The sequence below is a fragment of the Schistocerca piceifrons genome, chromosome 10 (assembly GCF_021461385.2).
Source record: "Schistocerca piceifrons isolate TAMUIC-IGC-003096 chromosome 10, iqSchPice1.1, whole genome shotgun sequence".
NCBI classification, from domain to species: domain Eukaryota; kingdom Metazoa; phylum Arthropoda; class Insecta; order Orthoptera; family Acrididae; genus Schistocerca; species Schistocerca piceifrons.
The window spans coordinates 12,528,636-12,549,437 of NC_060147.1; the positions used below are offsets into that span (position 1 = coordinate 12,528,636).

Here is a 20,802-nt window from a genome sequence, read left to right on the forward strand (position 1 = left end):
ACACAGATCGGATTACAGAAAATAGTAAAAGCCTTCAATAATGATATATCGCCAACTGGTACTTTTTTTATGTCTCCAAGGCGTTCATTTGTGTGAATCACGATACTCTCTTAGAAAACTCTAGTTTTATGGAGTTCGTGGCTTTGCACACAGCTGGTCTGAATCATGTTTGACAAACAGAATGCAAAAGCCTGAACTAGATAATTCAGACATCAGAAAGATAGAAAATTTTAGTGGCTGGGCTAAAGAATCACAGAGGGAGTCCCACAGGGTTCAGTTTTGTATCCACTCCTATCCCTTATACGGGGTGAACTTTAATATCACCAACAAACTGCAGGGACGGATTCCTAACTGGAAATAGAGGAACATGAGTACGGAAATGCATCGTTGCCGCAGCAGATGGCGCTGACGGATAGAAGTTCCTCTGACCACCTGCCGTGTGTTCTTTGTGTGTTGCAGGTTGTGTGATTGACGAAGCGTACTGTTAGCAGCAGGATGTCGGGAACAAGCCGAGGTGGTGTTGGTGATCACACAACATCTCAAGTCCTTTTTGGGCTTTTGTGTGATCGTGGGTCCTTTCAGGCAGACGAACGTGCATGGAGGCGGCGGAATGTCCGTACACCAGACCTGGATGACCGTGCTCAACACAGGGTACGGAGACGAATCCTAGCACAAGCTCCAGGCAAGTGTCCTGCCAACACGGTATAAGCCAGAGTACGATTGTGTGTGTCCTGCATGACAACCGCTTCTATCACCATCACCTGCAAAAAGTACAAGCATTCTGCAACGAGTGAAAGGTTTATCAGCAGCGGATGCCATGCAGCTCTCCACTGCATTCCGGGACCGTATGTTGTGGCTGCACGCAAACCGTCCATTTCTGGGCACACGTTCATAGGATCTTTCTTCCATTTCCAGTCATGAATCCGTCCCTGCCGTCTGTCGGTTTTATTAATGCCCGCCACGTGTATGTGAATGACCTTCCACTTAACAGTCAACACGCAAAACATACTTTTTGCAGATGGTGCCAGTGTTGTAATAAATCTCATTAGAGAGAAAGCAACACAAGATTAGTAAATGATATTTTCCAAATAATTATTAAGTGGTTCTCTGAAAAGGGACTCTTCTTAAATTTTGTAAAAACGCACTACATTCGACTCTGTACAACAAATAGTCACACAAACAAGAGTAGGAGACGAGAATGAGATTTTAATTCTGCAGCGGAGTGTACGCTGATATGAAACTTCCTGACAGATTAAACTGTGTGCCGGACCGAGACTCGAACGGGAGCCAGTAAGTAGGGTAGAATGCTCCAAATTTTTGGAGGTACGCATTGATGAAAACGTGAACTGGAAGAAGCATAGTACAGTTAAGATCAGCTACTTTCGCTGTTTGCATAATTGTTAATCTCGGAAACAACCAACCTCCTGACATATATTACATGTTTCCATTTACTAATGTCGCACGATATAACTTTCTGCGGTAACTCACCACTTAGAGAAAAGGTATTGATTGTAGAAAAGTGAGCAGTAAGAACTTAATGTGCTGTTCGCCTACGAGCGTCAGGCAGCTTTCCAAGGAGCTTGGCATTATAACACTGCCGCCACAACACATATTTTCGCTGATGAAATTCGTCATAAATTTGAGAAGAACACTGATGTACGTACATACAACAATAGAGAGAAAAAGATCTTCATTATCCATTGTCAAGGCTGTCAGTTGCGCAGAGAGGAGTTCAGTACGCAGCAATAAAATTTTTTGACCATTTTCCGAATAGCATAATGTGTCGAACAGATAGCGAAGCAAGTTTTTAAATCTAATTTAAAATCATTCTCCCTGGACAACTCCTCTATTCCATTGATGAAGCTGTACTTTTTAAGTGTAACTGCATGAACAGGAATAAAATGATAATGTGTTCATTAATGTTAACACTGATCATGTATACATATCCTGTAAATTGACTTGTTCCACATGATTTCGATGAAAGAATCCTTCCGATAATCCATGGAACATGTTACTAAGTTACTAACTATGTGCTTTACGGTGTGATTCTGCAGCCCCTACCGCCGTCGTTTTATGCAATTCACAATATTACAGCTCCCTTCATAAAACACGTGCGAAATTTTCATATTCTCTCGATCGCTACGCGTAAACTAAAAATGAGAAGGACCTTTTTGTAGGAAATTTCATGTTGTTAAATTTTACTCAAGAAAAGCTTATAAAAGTGATCTTCAAACGCTCCTCCATCCTACACTCATTCCTCACCAGTGGGGATTTATAGTATACTGTACGTGGCACTCCATGCTACAATTATACAAAATTTTCGACTAAACGAACTGTTCCCAATATTCGACCCTTTTTCGGTTTCTCTTGGTTGGCCCACTACGACACCAGCATAGTCAGATGTTTCGCTGACATCGTTAATTTAAACGTGCCTGTGAGGGTAACGAATGAAAATCGACTTTTGTAAATGTTAAGCTAAAACTAATTACGTTGACAATTCTGTCGAAACTTAATCCCTACTAACACAGTAGTTTCGTAGTTAGAAGGCCTGAAAAATACGACGATCTAATTGTTTATGTAATGCTGTTACAATTCAAAAAACTGTTAGGTAAAGTTTACACAATCGTCAGTTTTACAATTTGTAAGTGCTCGACTTAAGACGGAGGCGTAATAAGGCCTGTCAGTCAAGACGAAAACAGGTCGAATACGAGAAGTATTCGTGCAGTCGCAAATATTTGTGGAGTGGTAGGAGGACGTGCCATGAACAACATACTAGAAATCCTGAGTGGGAACTGAGTGTCGGAGTAGGGATGCGTTTGAAATTGATTTTCGTACGTTATCCTTGGACAACTCGAAAACTACGACTGGTAACGATAAAGCAGTGGCTAATGTGTCAAATGGCTCTGAGCACTATGCGACTTAACTTCTGAGGTCATCAGCCCCCTAGAACTTAGAACTACTTAAACCTAACTAACCTAAGGACATATCACACACATCCATGCCCGAGGCAGGATTCGAACCTGCGACCGTAGCGGTCGCTCGGTTCCAGACTGCAGCGCCTAGAACCGCACGGCCACTCCGGCCGGCGATAAAGCAGTCCAGTGGAAAATTTAACTACATTGCGTTTCCTACAAAACGATCCTCCTCGTTCTATCTGTAGAACAGGTTGCACGTAACGAGCGAAAGAATATGAAAGCCTAGCGCTTGGTTTGTGAAGGCTAGTTGTAATATGCAGAAAATGACTGCGGTAGGGGCAGCTGGATATTGTCTGCAAATGTGTCGTGAAAGTAAAGAAGAAGTAACATATTGAAACGTCGTGTCTCATGGTTAAGTTTTACTGCATCATCATGCAGTATGTAGAAGGGATAAACTTTTATGACTAATTATTTTGTGACCGTTTGTCATCGAGAATAAGTTTTGAAAAGTTTGAAATTATCTGAAAAGTTTATTGGAAGCCACTAAGTGAGGTAATTCTTAGTTAGTATATGAATATGCTATCGGTAACTTACAAGGTACGACTATCGCCACCTCAAGATAAATACAGTTTCTAATTTTAATACGTGATTTGCTGTGTTAAACCTTGAGGTAACATTTCCCCTCTTAATGAGCAGTTTATGATAGCATTTTAAATTTATAAACTGGGTCAATAATTACATTAAATCAAATTTTTGTTGCCCTTGTTATTTTTCATTCTACTTTATTTACCGGAAAATTACCTGTGAAATTTGGAAATTAATATCTGTAAAAAGAAATACGCTACAACCCACTCGCGCAGTCCCCTCCTGGGACGCTCGCCTGCCTTTGCCCACGCCAACAGTGTCTGTGGGAGGTTCTAATAGCCTCTGTCGGCCCGCGCAGTGTGGGTGACACTTGCAGCCGCGGCCGGCAGAGGCGCTGCTATCGCGGCCAGCTGCCGCCTGATGGACAGCGGACAAAGGCGGCCGGTGCTTTGTGCTGCTGTCCCCACCGCCCGATACCGCACCGACTGCTGGCTAGCAGAGCAAATTTTACTGTGGCCGCCACAACTACCCTGCCAAGGGGGGACGCTGAGGTACATTATCTGCTCGTCTCGCTATTTTATCCCTGCCAAGACCCACAAAAAATACGCGGGATTTGACGGAGAAAACCCACGAGAAAGGAAGGTACGATAATAGAAATTAGAGAATCCGGATAAGTGTGAGTGGATTCCGCAGAAACATAATTGTCTATATAGATGGTTCACCCATCCCGAGAATTTTGACTACTTTTGCCCGTTACCAATGTCGATGCTGGCAAGATATCAGAATATGTGACATAATAGGCCATATCTTTTGACTGCATTGATCTGGAAGGTTAAATATTGTACACTGCCAAGGGACTATACACTTTAGTATGTGACAGAAACTTCAACTTGATATGTCTACCCGTTCCTGAGAAAAAGGAGTCTTCAACTGACGGACAACAACCGTCCTGTCAGGGTTTCATTTTTACAGACAGAGGTGCAGAAACGTAAAAACGATGCAACACACATGGTCCAACAAACTGGACTTTTGCGAGGTAATTGCGAATGTGTGATTACGATCTGCCGCTGACTTCAGTATGGAATACTGTCCTAGTTCCTGTAGTAACCATCCCACTCCTGATACTTTACCACGCGACCGCCCGCACACAATGCCTCGTGTCTGCCAAGCTGTGAGTCGTACAACGGTACAATTTTACATGTATATATGAAAACCCCAGTATAAATGAAAACTGTCTGTAAAATTTATCACGAATAGAGTAAATAGCAAAGAAGAGGTAGATGAAAACATCATACTGATGTCGAAGTTTCACTGCATGAAGATGTAAGAAGCGATCAACTTTTTTCCTTTCGTTATTTAGCGGCGTCGTGTCAGCGAGAAAAAGTTTCGCGAAGGTTTGAAATAATCTGTAGTGCTTGATGAATGTAGCTAAGTGCTCTCATTGTCAAAGACTCGATGAATACAATCTCGGTAACTTGCAGGCCGTGAGTTAACTCTGCCTCAAAACATACACACTGTTTCTGTGTCCGACCCGTCACCGTTGAGCCACACTGCCGCATTGGATGTCGTCTCACATCAGCAGCAAAGTGTGCCAGCGGTCCGCTGTGCATGTACCACGTTCCCCAGCCACCCGGACCTTCTGGATAAATTTGAGCCCAAACGTAGTGGACCTTATCAGAAAGTTTACGCTTGCAATACGCTTGCGGTTACTAGAAAAATATTTTTATACTCAAGTCGAGGATTTGTAACCACACATTCGCAAACATCTCGCGAAACCTTTTTGTACAACGAAAATCTGCTGTATAAAAATAAACATGGACTCTGCAGACATCCTGCGAAACTCAGCTCGCTCCGCTCCTCCATCAAAAAAGAAACGCAAAGTACATCTATTTGAAAAAGCAGATAAAAATTCTCTTAACGCCTTTTTAAGAGACAGTCTTCACTCCTTCCGATCTGATCATGTAAGTGTAGAAAAGATGTGGAATGATTTCAAAGAGATAGCATCGACGGCAATTGAGAGATATATACCGCATAAATTAATAAGTGATGGCACTGGTCCACCATGGTACACACAACGGGTTAGATCGCTGTTGTAGAAACAACGAAAATGCATGCCAAATTTAAAAGAACGCAAAATTACCAAGACTGGAAAACTTTTGCAGAAGTTACAAATATAGCGCGGACTTCAATGCGAGATGCTTTTAATACTTTCCACGACGAAACTCTGTCTCGTAATCTGGTAGAGAACCCAAAGAGATTCTGGTGATATATAAAGCACACCAGTGGCAAGACGCAATCAATACCTCCACTGCGCGATAACAACGGTGAAGTTACTGATGACAATGCCACTAAAGCAGAGTTATTAAACACGGTTTTCCGAAACGCCTTCTCCAAAGGAGACGATGTAAATATTCCTTAATTCCAATCAAGAACAACTACCAAGATGAGAAACATAGAAGTGGATATCCTCGGTGTAACAAAGCAGCTTAAATCACTTAATAAAGGCAAGGCCTTCGGTCCAGATTGTATACCAATCAGGTTCCTCTCAGAGTATGCTGATATAATAGCTCCATATGTAGCAATTATATACAACCACTCGCTCACAGAAGGATACGTACCTAGAGACTGGAAAACTGCTCAAGTCACACCAATACCAAAAAAGGGAAGTGCGAGTAATCCGCTGAATTACAGGCCTATATCACTAACGTCGATTTGCGGTAGGTTTTTGGAACATATACTGTATTCGAACATTATGAAGTACCTCGAAGAAAACGGTTCATTGATACATAGCACGGTTTCAGAAAATATCGTTCTTGTGAAAACCAACTACCTCTTTATACTCATGAAGTAATGAGTGCTATCGACAGGGCATGTCAGATTAATTCCATATTTTTAGATTTACCAGAAGGCTTTCGATACCGTTCCTCACAAGCGTCTTCTAACCAAACAGCGTGCCTACAGAATATCGCCTCAGTTGTGCGACTGGATTGGCGATTTCCTGTCAGAAAAAATGGTTCAAATCGCTCTGAGCACTATGGGACTTAACTTCTCAGGTCATCAGTCCCCTAGACTTAGAACTACTTAAACCTAAGGACATCACACACATCCATGCCCCAGGCAGGATTCGAACCTGCGACCGTAGCGGTCCCGCGGTTCCAGACTGTAGCGCCTAGAACCGCACGGCCACCTGGGCCGGCCCTATCAGAAAGGTCACAGTTCGTAGTGATAGGCGAAAAGTCATCGAGTAAAACAGAAGTAATATCCGGCGTTCCCCAAGGAAGTGATATATGCCCTCTATTGTTCCTGAACTATATTAAGGAGACAATGTGAGAAGCCCTCTTAGATTGTTTTCAGATGATGCTGTCATTTTCTGTCTTGTAAAGTCATCCGGTGATGAAAACGAATGGCAAAATGATTTAGATAAGATATGTGTATGTTGCGAAAAGTGGCAGTTGACCCTGAATAAAGAAAAGTGTGAAGTTATTCACATGAGTAGTAAAAGAAATCAGCTAAATTTCGATTGCGCGTTAAGTCACACAAATCTTAAGGTTGTAAATTAAACTAAATACTTACGGATTACAATTAAAAATAATCTAAATTGGAACGATCACACAGATAGTGTTGTGGATACAGAAAAGCAATGATTGCGATTCACTGGCAGAACACTTAGAAGGTGCAACAGGTCAACTAAAGACACTGCTTACAACCACGCTTGTCCGCCCTATTCTGGAGTACTGCTGTGCGGTGTGGGATCCGCATTAGGTGGGACTGACGGATGACATCGAAAACGTACAAATAAGGGCAGCTCGTTTTTTACTATCGCGAAATAGACGAGATAATGCCACAGGAATGATACGTGCATTGGAATGACAGTCATTAAAACAAAGGCGTTTTTCGTTGCGACTGGATCTTCTCATGAAATTTCAGTCACCAGTTTTCTCCTCCGATTGCGAAAACACTCTGTTGGCACCCACCTACATAGGGAGAAATGATCGTCACGATAAAATAAGAGAAATCAGGGCTCGCACAGAAAAATTACAGTGTTCGTTTTTCCCGCGTGTTGTTCGAGAGCGGAACAGTAGAGAGACAGCACTCTATTGTGAATAGCAGAGTAATCACTGAGATGTAGATGTTTCATACTGTAGCAAAAGCCGTCATTGTAACGGACACGCATTGTAGACGAGGCTGGCCATCTGCCGCTTGCTGCCTGCTTTTGGGGGTAAACCCTCTACTGGCGTGTTCCTTGTCGACACACGTGGCCCACCCACAACGCCCCTGCAGTAGGAACCCACCACCAAGATATATTTTAAAACTTCTGTCTGGCCACTTCATCCACCTGTCCTTTTGAGTTTCACCAGATTCCGATACTCATCTTCTACCCTAAGTATATTTGGACAGAGTGAAGAAGGCATAGGTGAATTAATTTGCACTTAGCTTTTTGATGTCGTTGAAATTTTGAGCGACGTCTTCCACGCTGCTGCTGCTTCTTGTGGAAGTTGAATAAAAATAGGTTCTGGTAAGAGGTCTGACGTTTGTCTGTAAATAAATATCTTGGCCATGATGTCATTTTCCACCACATGGTTTACTTCCAAATTCTGATTACACTTTCACTACTGGTTACAGTATTCACACATGTTAGTGATGACAACAGTTTTTAGAGCGACCCTCAAAACACGCCATTTCCTACCATCCCTGACAACCAAGTGCGTCGTCTGCCTCGAACATCAGAGACCTCATAAAACCTCCTGGTTCAGGTTGCATTTGTTTTGTTCTGGATTTTGTTTGCCACCTTTTGACACAGGTTAATACTACTACAAAAACTAGAAAATGTTAAATTCGTAGGTTGAAAGCAATGCTTACTACATCTATTGGAAATTACTTATGAGAATATGATGTTTATATTGTGTTGATAATGATATACTTAAATTGTCTACGGCGTGTTTTCTAGAAAGGGATGTTTTGCAGTTCTGTCTTTTTCTTCAAATTGGTTACATCTGTTTTATATTCCATATCAGGAATTACAAATAATAAAAGTAGCTTTGGTGTGAACAATTTCGAGAGTCAATGATGGTTTTTGATTCAAAATTACGACGCAATTTTCGTATTTCAAATTTAGCTGTTTTCTATTTGGGATGCAACTGACAAAAACTAGGAAGCACGTCAGTGTCTCTATCTCCTAAGCTTTCGGATGAGATATAAAGTTCCAGAGGATGATTTAATTAACTATTTAACAATATTGCACAATTTGTAATTTTCGTCTTTTGGTTCGTTATTGAAATTAACATGTCTGTTTCTATGATGTCAGTGCTCTGAGGTTTGCTTACATGTAATATGCATTTTGTCTGTTCCAAAAATTTATGTTTTCTTGATAACTGTGTACTTGCAAATGTGGTTCTAAGTCTACACTGAAGATCATTTTTGATAAGATGTAAAATCCCTCCTATATTTCTTCTGTATAGAACATATACAGTGTCTACAAATGTTGTCTGTCGAAATATTGTGTGAACAGTTTGAACAGATTGTAAAACTCAACTAGAAAGATTTACTGAATCTACCGATACCATGTCCGTAATGGTACACTCTGAACGAGAGTACAGCCCGTATTGGGGGACGATTGGGAAAGTTGCCTGCCGTCCCCTTTCAAAGGAACCATTTAAGCGATTTAATATATTTCAATTAATGCCTCGAGTAATAGAAAATTCCAGAGTCACAGAAAAATGTAGAAGTTATTTTGCTCTTCAAAAAACCGGGCAAAGGCGGGTAGGGCTCGCGCTCTGAGAACTCCGTGGAAACTTTATTATTTATATAGGCAGTTCATCTATAGGTTTTGGTGAGTGACGTTGCGAATATCAACATATGCGACGTAAATCTCTGCATCTTGTTATTGCATTGACTTACTTAGACACTTAAAAATTTTTTTTTTTTTTTTTTTTACTTCGCCATGGGCGATTCACCGAGCGAGGTGGTGCAGTGGTTAGCACACTGGACTCGCATTGGGGAGGCCGGCAGTTCAAACCCGCGTCTGGCTATCCTGATTTAGGTTTTCCGTGAGTTTCCTAAATCTACATCCAGGCAAATGCCGGGATGGTTCCTGTGAAAGGGCACGGCCAATTTCGTTCCCCATCCTATGGGTCTGATGACCTCGCTGTTTGGTCCCCTCTCCCATATCAACCAACCAACTTCGCCAGGGGATCATAGACCTTAGTACTTGACATGAATTTCAACTTGATAGCTTTACCTGTTGCTGGGGAAAAGGGGTCTTGACAGACAGGATCCCGTTTTAACAGACTGAGGTACAGAACACAATAAAGTGACAACTCGGACATCGAGGATGACAGGCCTATTCGTATTTTGCAGTCTGCTAACAAAAGCCATTACGGACCGCCTGAGTCAAAAAATTTGACTTTTAGCGACCAATCGAGAAGGCGGGACCCAGAAAAGGTTTCAGTACAACCGACCGTATTCCAAGCAGTACACGCACAGAGAAATGTGCAGGGTGTAGTGAACCACGTCACATGGCCTTCATAGAGCACCAGAAGGCGTTGGACACGATGGAGACCTAGATAGTAGTGACGACGATGAACAAGGTCCGCATTGACGACAGATACACCGACTTAATCCGCTACATTTACGCGAGTGCCGCTGTACTTAGGAAAACACAGAGGGACTGTATCACTGGGAAAGTTCCCGTTAGGAAAGGCGTCGTATCAGGAGACGCAGTCTCACCTAAATTATTAATCTTGACTCTGGAGGCTGTTTTAAAGTGTCTATCTTTGTGAAAGGTATCAATATAGATCGAAAACGTCTCAGCCGTCAACACTTTGCAGATGATGTCATCCTCTTTAGCAGCGACGCAGACGAACTGTCAGCAATCATCCAAGAATTAAAATGATCCATCCCAATCTGTAGGTCTCAAAATCAACCTTCAAAACATCAAATACATTTTTACGGCCCCCATCAGAAACCGTGCACTGGAAATAGTAAACGAATAGGTTTGCCTGGAACATAAAATCCAGCTTGTGCAAGATAATCAGAAGGCAGATACACCCAGCGAACTGATCTCACTTGGATAACTTTCGGTTAGCTCCATTACAACCTCCGCAAACTGACTATCCATATAAATTTAAAGAGGCAGGTTTATGATACATGCATTCTGCCAGTGACAACACATGGGTTCTAAACTATGACACAAGCAGTGCAAATCGACTCCAGGTCTGTCAAAGGACAATAGAATGAGTAATGCGTGGAGTGAGTCTGAGACACAAGTTCAAGAAAAAAGAGATAAGGAAAAAAACGAGTGGATAGCGAGCCTGAAGTACCTCGCAGCAAAGGTCGATATGGGCTCTTTTGATGGGACCTGTGTCTAGGAATGGGTATCTGAAGAAGAAGAAGAAGAAGAAAAAGAAGGAGGAGGAGGAAATCACGGAATACGTAAATCTGGATGGCTGGACAGGGATTTGGACCGGAGTCCTGGTAACCTCCGTGGCTTGAGGGATGGCTAGTTAGTTGTAGCAGTAGTTGCGGTGGCAGTAACAGTAGTAGTACGTTATTTTAGTGAAATTTTGCGTCGTTATAGGCAGAAAACGTGGCATAAAAATGCGTTTAACCCAAACTGCGAATAACGGGAGTATTTTTAAATACCATACGTACTTCCGGCTTGCAAATTCTTTATCCCTTTTTCTGTAATAACAGATATACAGTACACCAACGTATGTGTTATAACAACAAATATTGAAATCAACGACCGAGTGCCGGTGTATTATTTTGTCTAAAAATTATGTGTAAACATTGTGTGGTGGACATCTTGAGATGGGATTCTTTGGGATTTCGCAGTGGACACTATATCCATACCTCCTTTCTTGCTGTCATAAATACTAAACAGACAAAGGCCTACTTTCAATACGTGCATAAATATGTAAATACTAAACAGACAAATAATTCGCCATAGAATGTTAACCAGCAAACCAATACTAGTGTCACTTATAGATTTCAAGAAAGCATTCGACTGTATAGACAGAGAAACGATAGATAAGGTCATTACAGAATTTGGTGTTAAATCAAAACTAGCAAACATAATTCGTGAAACACTAACAGGTACAGTATCTAAAGTCAAATTTATGGGAGAAATATCTCAGTCTTTTGAAATAAAAACTGGTGTTAGACAAGGTGATGGTTTATCACCTTTACTAACTGTGTTCTAGAAAAAATTGTAAGGATCTGGGATTCGGAGCTAAAAAAATCACAAAATTGAACCAATGACTCTGGGAAGGAAAACAAATGGAATTAAGGTAAACTGCTTGGCTCTTGCGAATGATTTCGCAATACTTTCAGAAAACCTGACAGAAGCAGTTACTCAAATAAACATTCTGGAAAAATTAACAAACAGAACTGGTCTCAAAATTTCAGCTGAAAAAACAAAATTCATGACAAATATAAGAAATTCACCAAAATACATAGAAACACAAATAGGTACAATAGAGCGAGTAAATAAATTTAAATATCTTGGAGAAACTATACAACAGAATGGACTAGAAAAATCTGCAATAGATGTAAGAATGAACAAAATGGAAAGAGCATATGGTTTGACCAAAAATGTTTACAACAAGAAATGTATATCTAGAAAAACAAAACTAAAACACTACACCATAGTGGTACGACCAGAATGTTTATATGGATCTGAATGCCTAACGAAGAACTATAAGATGGACAAACTAGAGGTACTGGAAAGAAGGATTATTAGAAAAATAATGGGTGCAATGAAAACTGCAGATGGTTGGAAAATAATAAATAATGAGGAGATCTACAAAAATATAGAGAAAATATCTGAAGTAATGGCCAAACGAAGATTAACCTTTTTTGTACATCTCTGCCGAATGGGTGGAAATAAACAAAACAAATACTCCTATATTTCTGGAAGAAGAAATCGACAATAGCATGGATTACAGAAGCAAGAAAAGATCTTGAAAGAAACAACATCAAAGAATCAGAAATAGCAGAAAGAACCCGTTTTAAAAACAAAATACTAAATTTGGAAGGCTTTCAAAGCAGAAGAAATAAAAAAATCGGGAACAACATGGACAGAAGAAAGGAAGAAACTTCATGGGGAGAAAATGAGGGAATATTGGAAAAATAGGAAACAGCAACAAAGGAAGAAGAGGAACTGAAATTGTTAACGTGATCCTAGTTGGTCAATACGATTTCCAAAAAAAAAAAAAAAAAAAAAAAAAAAAAAAAAAAAAAAAAAAAAAAAAAACGAAAGCCTACTTTCAATACGTGCATAAATGTACGATGGTAATCTCAAAAGAAATGTCTCCTATTTTTTTTATAAGTACATAGACGTTTATTTGTACATTGGTTTACATCAGTTTACAGCTTGAACATTTAGCTATTTTTTCGACATAATCACCATTTCTGTCGATTCATTTTTGTAGACGTTGTGGCAGTTTTTGTATGCCCATGTCATACCAGCTCGCCGCCATGTTGTTCAGAAAGTTATGAACCTCTTCTTTCGCCTCGTCGTCGGAGCTTAATCGCTTTCTGGCCAAATGTTCTTTTAACCTAGGGAAGAGGTGATAGTCACTGGGAGCCAAGTCAGGACTACAGGGTGCGTGAGATTATGTTTCACTGAAACTGTTGTAGGAGAGTTTGAATCAGAGTCTAACAGTACCTGTCAGCGTCAATTCTGGGCCCAGAAATTGAGCGCCGACTACGCGGTGAAAGAAGAGGTTTATAATTTTCTGAACAGCATGGCGGCGAGCTGGTATGACATGGGCATACAAAAACTGCCACAGCGTCTACAAAAATGCATCGACAGAAATGCTGATTATGTCGAAAAATAGCTAAATGTTCAAGTTGTAAACTGATTTACACCACTGTAGAAATAAACAGGTCTATGTACTTATAAAAAAATAGAAGACCTTACTTTTGAAATTACCCTCGTATGTCGAATGAAATAATTTTCTGGGACAATTGCACATGTAGGCACACAGAATTCAATTTACAGAAACGCGATATGCATGCTCGAAATAAATGTAGGTAACTGTTGTAAAAATGTGGCTTACGAACAACAGCCTCGTAGTACCTTTAGACTCTGAAGTTCGTTGTGAAGAGCCAGACACAATTTCAAAACAATAGTAGCATTAATAATATGTATATTTTTAGCACTTTCAGTTGCAAATGATTCGTGATTTCAATCACTTAACGATCATCTTAACAAATCCGATCTGGGGATGACAACTAAGTAAGGGAAACTAGGAATTAATTGTGGCAATTTGTAACTGATTTTGCTAAAATTAGAATTTAAAAAAATATAAAATTGCTGCGTATCTTATGACAATGTCGTCTATTATCAGTAGTAGGATTCATAAATATAGCGCAAGGAGCAGAAATAGTTTTCACAATCCACAAAGTAAAATTGTAAGCCGTACTCTTGCACAGGAAGGAGTAAGTATGTAGCCACCTCTCTTGTGAATTAAAGGTGCTGGCAAAAATGGACGTTTTAAAAACAAGTTTGAAGTCAATTCCGCTCACGTTATTTTACTTGACAACTCATTGTACTCCATAGATAAATGCTGAATAGATAATATCTGCAATATTGCATTTAGGCACCGGTAGAAAAAAAATCTAGTTCTGTAAATGAATACCACGTAGCCATGTTTTCACGGAAAAAATCTGTCTTGTTCGTAAAGTTACTGACAGGATCCTCGTCATAGCAGTTTGTTCTGAATATTATGCAAAAAAGAAAAGGGAGCATTGCGTATGATCACCTTTCTCACTTCGTTTACCATGCTTTTTTTTTTGCGTGCAACAGTTTAACATCGAATGGCACAACTTCGTTGTTTTGAAAGTACTCTCCAAGACGTAAGTTATCATTCGTGAGCGTTATCAGTCTGGTTATAGGTTGCTGGCAACTACTACTAATATTGAAAATTAAAGGAAACTTCTATATGTTCGATACTTATTGACTGTGAATTACATAATTTTTCTAATAGGCTTCTCACAAGATGCAATGTCACGTTCGTACACGTGTGGGGCGCGATATGCCAAGGCGCCCGGCTAGCTCAGTCGGTAGAGCATGAGACTCTTAATCTGTCCCGTTCGTACACGTGTGGGGCGCGATAGGCCAAGGCGCCCGGCTAGCTCAGTCGGTAGAGCATGAGACTCTTAATCTCAGGGTCGTGGGTTCGAGCCCCACGTTGGGCGAAAATTTTTATTCTTTGAAGGTATGTTCGTGGAGTCTTGAACAAAGGTACATTCCAAAGATAACACTATTTCCCGTGCGGCGCCGTGGCTTAGTTGGTTAAAGCGCCTGTCTAGTAAACAGGAGATCGAGGGTTCGAATCCCTCCGGTGCCTTTTGGGCTTCCTAGTTTTTATATTTCTATGTCTAATAAAATCTCCGAATAACGGAAAAAGACGGAAAGAAGATTAGGGGTTTGACATATCGTTATGGACAGCGATAGGACAGCAGTAGAAACCATCGCCACATTTGCGTGTATTGTCTTAAGAAAGCCTATGTCTGGATATTCGTAATCCGAATGTAAGGAAACAGTTGTCTGCCTGAATATGAGATCTGAAAAGTGTTTTGGATGATGAAACTTTTCTATGCATTCAATCAAAAGCTGCTATGACATAAAACGTAAGGCTTCCGTGCCTAGTTTGGACAATGTAATGTTCACGACACTTACCTCAGTCATCAATATAGGTATTTGCATTTATACTGTTAACATCCCGCATATACAGGTTACAATGGCAAGTAGTCCGTGATGAATTAGTAAATTTTACATTTTCGGCCACCATGACTTCCGCGCTCGCTAAGTGATGAGATGGGCTGCTCTTGTGTAGATCCTCTATCAGTCCTGTCTGGTACAGAGCCCACACTGACGACCAATACTCATGTGTTTATCGAATGAGACTTTTGTGAGCTACCTTCTTTTTGGGCAGAGTATATTGCCTGACTATTCTTCTAACGAATCTCAGTGTGGAATCTATCTTATCTGCGATTTCTCTTATGTGGTCGACCAACTTTGAAAAACTTCTTACACTTTTTCACAGACATTTATTGGATGTGACCGCATCCTGTCAGTCTTCTGAACTCTTCCATTAACCGTACAATACTGGGTGAATTCCCGTCTATTCATGTGCTGTAGGTTACATTAGGCTGTGATGTGGGTCAACTCCCAATCCCCGCGCCAAGTGTGGATTTTCTGCAGGTCTTCTTTGATTTCGTTACAGTTTTCTGCCATTGTGAGTCCTCTGCGTACAACAGTACCATCCGCAAAAATCCACATGCTACATCTAGTGTTATCCACTGCATCGTTTATATACATTGTGAAAAGTAATTGTCGTGTAATACTCCCTCGGTTTAGAACACAAGTTACTTTTACGTCTGAGGATTTCTCTCCTTTGACAATGACGTGCTGTGCTCCATTGAAATGTAAAAAAAAATGTACAAAAATGTTTTATTGCCTAGACCGCGGTTTACAATTTTGATATGTTTATGTGATAACTTTACGCACGTGACGAGGCCATAGCGTCTGTCTAGACCAGTCCCCACAGCAAATGAGGAGAGAGTAATAAAACTAATCCTTTAATTCTGGTGACAGATTCCAACTCCCTATAAAATTCAGAGATAATTGATACCAAACTCACACCTGTCAATTAATTAACACGTCGTCAATCTTAATTACTCATTTAATACTATTAAATTAATTTTTCTCAAGTCTACCTAAGTATTGTTTACATAAAGGATCACCGGTTGAAGGGGCAGGATAATTTTGACATTCCACATTTATTTTGTACAGAGAACATCCAAAAAGGTGAAATCTAGCTTGGTTTCCTGACAGTTATTTTGAATCGCAGTTGGTAGTGGCGGAGACATGTACTGCCGGAAAAAAAATTTATACATCCTTTCAGAGATTTCCAATTCACTGAAGATCTATTGTGGCAACAGTGCATATGGAGTACATGAATTGACTACATTGAATGTCGGACATTTGCCACGCCGGACATTTGCCACACTTGCCCCTTCGCCAGGTAGCGATCCCTCAGGTAAAGGACGCCCTTCCTCGTACTACTTCTGTCCGCTTTCAAACCGCCGTCTCCACATCTTACTGGATACAACCAGTACGTAAGGGACCTTCTTCTTCGACATCTTGGCCAAATACAGAGATTCTTTTCCGAAATAGAAATATTTATAACTTTTGGGAAACGAAAGCAATATCGACGATTATGTCAGTATGTAATTACTTCTGCCAAGTATAAATATAGATCCCTCTGTCTGTACGGCAGCTTCCTTTCACGCTTACTGATTGCGATAGAAACAGCCCATCGCCATGAAAGCAACAAGAAAGGAACGATGTAAAGAGAATGCGAATGTACGCTAATCATTTCTTTTTGATCACTGCATTTGAGCGTACTTTAATTACTACAACTGAATGCTAAAAGACAATAAGGAAAGAAGAAATGCGTATGTGAATGTTTGAAAAGTAGAACCACATACTCCATATTAATTTACTCTCTAAAATGCGATATCCCTTGCGGTGAAACATTAGTTAATAAAGTGTAGTGGTATAATGTTCAAAACATGACTGAAAGTACGTTCACTAAATAGAGATAAGGTCATCTATGATTGACATGTCATCTAAAATCGACATACAATTTTAAAATGTTAGCAATAAGGAAATGAAGTAATACAGAATGCTATGCTTGTAACGTACGTTGTTGTTCTACATTGTTTAGCTCTGGAATTTACAGGGTCACAGAGAAAGCATCCTAGGTTTTGGAGGGAAAAGGCGTAATTGTAATGCTCTGTATTACAACAGACACAAGAAGCACAACTTAAAGAAAAATAATTTAGTGTGTGTTCCAGCTCACAAGCGACATTCAAGTAGATAGTTCCTGTGACTTAGTATGGACAAAGGTTATATTCGACAACCGGAATAAATTAATAACTGGCTCCTTTTACCGACCCCCGGTATCAGATGAAACAGTTGCTGAACAGTTCAAAGAAAACTTGAGTCTCATCACAAATACGACTAGGCACCCTACTCATACAATTATAGTTGGCAGTGACTTCAATCTACCTTCCTTATGTGGACAAAAATACATTTTCAGACCCTATTGTAGATAGAAAACAACTTCCGCAATTGTTCTAAATGCTTTCTTTAAAATTATTTTGAACAATTAGTTCACGAGGCCATTCAAATTGTAAATGGTTACGAAAACACACTTGACCTCTTAGCCACAAATAATCCTGAGCATCACGACGGATACAGAGGTTAGTGAACACACAGTCGTAGCGAGGCTCAATTCCGTAACAAAGAAACTCACCAAAAGCAAACGCAAAATATATCTTTTAAATTCGGTTAACGTCTTTCTAAGAGACAGTCTCCGATCCTTCCAAACTATGTAAGTGAAGACCATATGTGGCTTAATTTCAAAGAAATAGTATCAACAGCACTCGAGAGATTCATACCAAATAAATTAATAAGAGACGGAACTAATCCCCCATGGTACACAAAACACGACAGAAAGCTGATGCAGGAGCACCGAAAAAGGCAAGTATAATTTAGACGAACGCAAAATCTCCAAGAGTGACGAAGTTTTGCTGAGGCTCGAAATTTGGTGCGGATTTCAATGTGAGATGCATTTAATAGTTTCCACAACGAAACTCTCTCTAGAAATGTGGCGGAAAATCCAAAGAGATTCTGGTTCTGTCTTAAGAAAACCAGCGGAAAGGCTCAGTAAGCGATGGGGAGGAGGAGGAGGGGGGGGGGGGGGGGAGACAAGGGACTCAGCCCTTCGGAGCAGGTAAAATCGTGGCAAATGTCTGCACACCGACTACATTTACGGATCAATAAAAGAAACGGTTCGGAGGTATCAAATACCGACCCTTGCTAAAACGTGCATATTAGTATGTGTTGTAACCTCCACGGGTAGTAATGCAGGCATTGTTTCTGGCATCCAGCCTATCGTAGATTTGGCGGATACTGTCCTGCGATCAGGTCGCGTAGTTCCGTAAGAGTTGTTGGTCGACGAGTCACATGCGTCACTTCTCGTCTCATCATATCCCACAAGTGCTCAATTGGGGAGAAGTCTGGGGATAGTGTTGGTGAGGGAGGTTGCTGCACGCCTTGCAGAGCACGTCGAGTTTTACGGGCAGTGTGTGGGGGAGCATTATCCTGTTGGAATAGCACATCACCTCCCTGTTGCAAGAACGGGTCTAACAATATTCTGCACGTACTGAGCGCTGGTTAGCGTCCCCACCACAAGCACCAAAGTGAACCAGAGTGTAGATTATCGCCCCCCCCCCCCCCCCAAGACCATGAGGCCAGAGGCAGGGCTAGAGTGTTTTGGAGGAATGCAGCCTATGGGACAGCACTCATCAGGTCTACGTCGTACGTACATACGACCATCACTTGCGTGCGGGCAGAACCTCAGAATCTGGTTTCACCGCTGAAGACCACGGCGCGCCATTCCACCCTCCAAGTGACCCTGTGATGGTACCAGTCGAATTACGCACGGCGATGCTGTGGCGTGAGCGGAAGACGGGCTAGAAGTGTGCGTACCCCTAGCCCCATTGCTGATATAGTCTGTCGGTAAACTGAAGAGCGAGCGAGCGTGTCCCCACTCTGCCAACCCAGCTACGTCACAGGGTGCTTCTACAGACTGTCTCACAACGTAGTACCGGCCCTGCCGCGGCGCGCGGTTTAAATCTGAGGCGACGCCGTGTACAGATACGTCTCGGCTGCGTTCATTTTTAGACAAATGCATTAAGGCAATAAGGAATACAATACACGATAGCTTCTTCCGAAACACAACATTATAGAGTAAATAATATTAACATAAGAATGGAAGTCAGGATTATACCACAAACATAGAACCGAATGACAAACTGCCTATTGGCTTCTGTCTCGGGTTCTTCGGCCGACGTTCATCTAATGATTTTTCTGACGTTTCGCCAGCACGAGTGGCTGGCATTGTCAAAGCTTCAGCCTCCATTGCCGGTGGTGAACTGGAGCCGAGCCCGCGGCCGCAGACTATATGTACCTGGCGCGCCAACGTCCGAGGGCTTCTCCGCGGTCATTTCCGGTGCGGTTCTCCTCTTGCTACCTGCCACGGTCGTTCGCTGCAGTACGGGAAGCCAGGATCCGTTTACCTTTACTCTTTTTGTGTCTGGCTGTAGAGAAGCACTATCCCACGCGCTTGTTCAGAGAAGCTCTAGAATACCAAAAATACGCGAACAGTTTCAACAAGAAAGAGGAAAGCCTTAAGGTAAACGGGTCCTGGCTTCCCGTACTGCATCGAACGACCGTCGCAGGTAGCAAGAGGAGAACCGCACCGGAAATGACCGCGGAGAAGCCCTCGGACGTTGGCGCGCCAGGTACATATAGTCTGCGCCCGCGAGCTCGCCTCCGGTTCACCACCGGCAATGGAGGCTGAAGCTTTGACACTGCCAGCCACTCGTGCTGGCGAAACGTCAGAAAAATCATTAGATGAACGTCGGCCGAAGAACCCGAGACAGAAGCCAATAGGCAGTTTGTCAACAAGTCGCCACGAAAGCCTTGACAATTTTGTATAGAACCGAATGCCTGTTCATGTGAATGCATTGTATGTTCCTCATTGCTATTCGCGAAACGAACCCCATATAATGCAATCAATCTGTATAAATTAAGGCTTGCTCTTACTTTGTGTTTCTACTAAAAGGCAGAAGTTTTCTTCGAAGGTCTGCATTGAAACTTACAAATTTTTGCAACACGAAGAGTGTTTAAAAAGTAAGCAGAAATTTATAATCTTGTGTGTTGTATTAGTCCGATTTGCACTACTTTTTTGCCACTGTCTTCGTAAACATGTCTCAAAAGTATGTGTACAGTGTTATGCATATTGGGTATTTACTCTGTTGTCAGCTGTAGCCGGTCGGTGTGGCCGAGCGGTTCTAGGCGCTACAGTCTGGAACCGCGCGACTGCTACGGTCGCAGGTTCGAACCCTGCCTCGGGCATGGATGTGTGTGATGCCCTTGGGTTAGTTAGGTTTAAGTAGTTCTAAGTTCTAGGGGACTGATGACCTTAGAACTTAAGTCGCATAGTTCTCAGAGCCATTTGAATTTTTGTCAGCTGTAAAAAAAAAAGGTTATGTGTGTTTTGGTAGCATCAACGATTATTTGTTTTGTATAAAAATAGATTAGAGAATCTGTATTAAATTTTGTTATAGGGGTGGATTAAAGTGTATGAAATTTTTAGATTTGTTAAATATTGCTTTTGGTGACCCTGTTATGAGTGAACCAAGGGCATACAAGTGGTAT

At 41.4% G+C, this 20,802-nt stretch overlaps 2 non-coding genes across 2 annotated transcripts; both read left to right on the forward strand.

Moving 5' to 3' along the window:
- The first annotated feature begins 14,629 nt into the window (after positions 1-14,629).
- Positions 14,630-14,702, forward strand: Trnak-cuu. The gene has a single exon. It is a non-coding gene; the product is annotated as a tRNA-Lys (tRNA).
- A 78-nt stretch (positions 14,703-14,780) lies between these two features.
- On the forward strand, positions 14,781-14,854 carry Trnat-agu. Its single transcript has one exon. It is a non-coding gene; the product is annotated as a tRNA-Thr (tRNA).
- Positions 14,855-20,802: the final 5,948 nt, after the last annotated feature.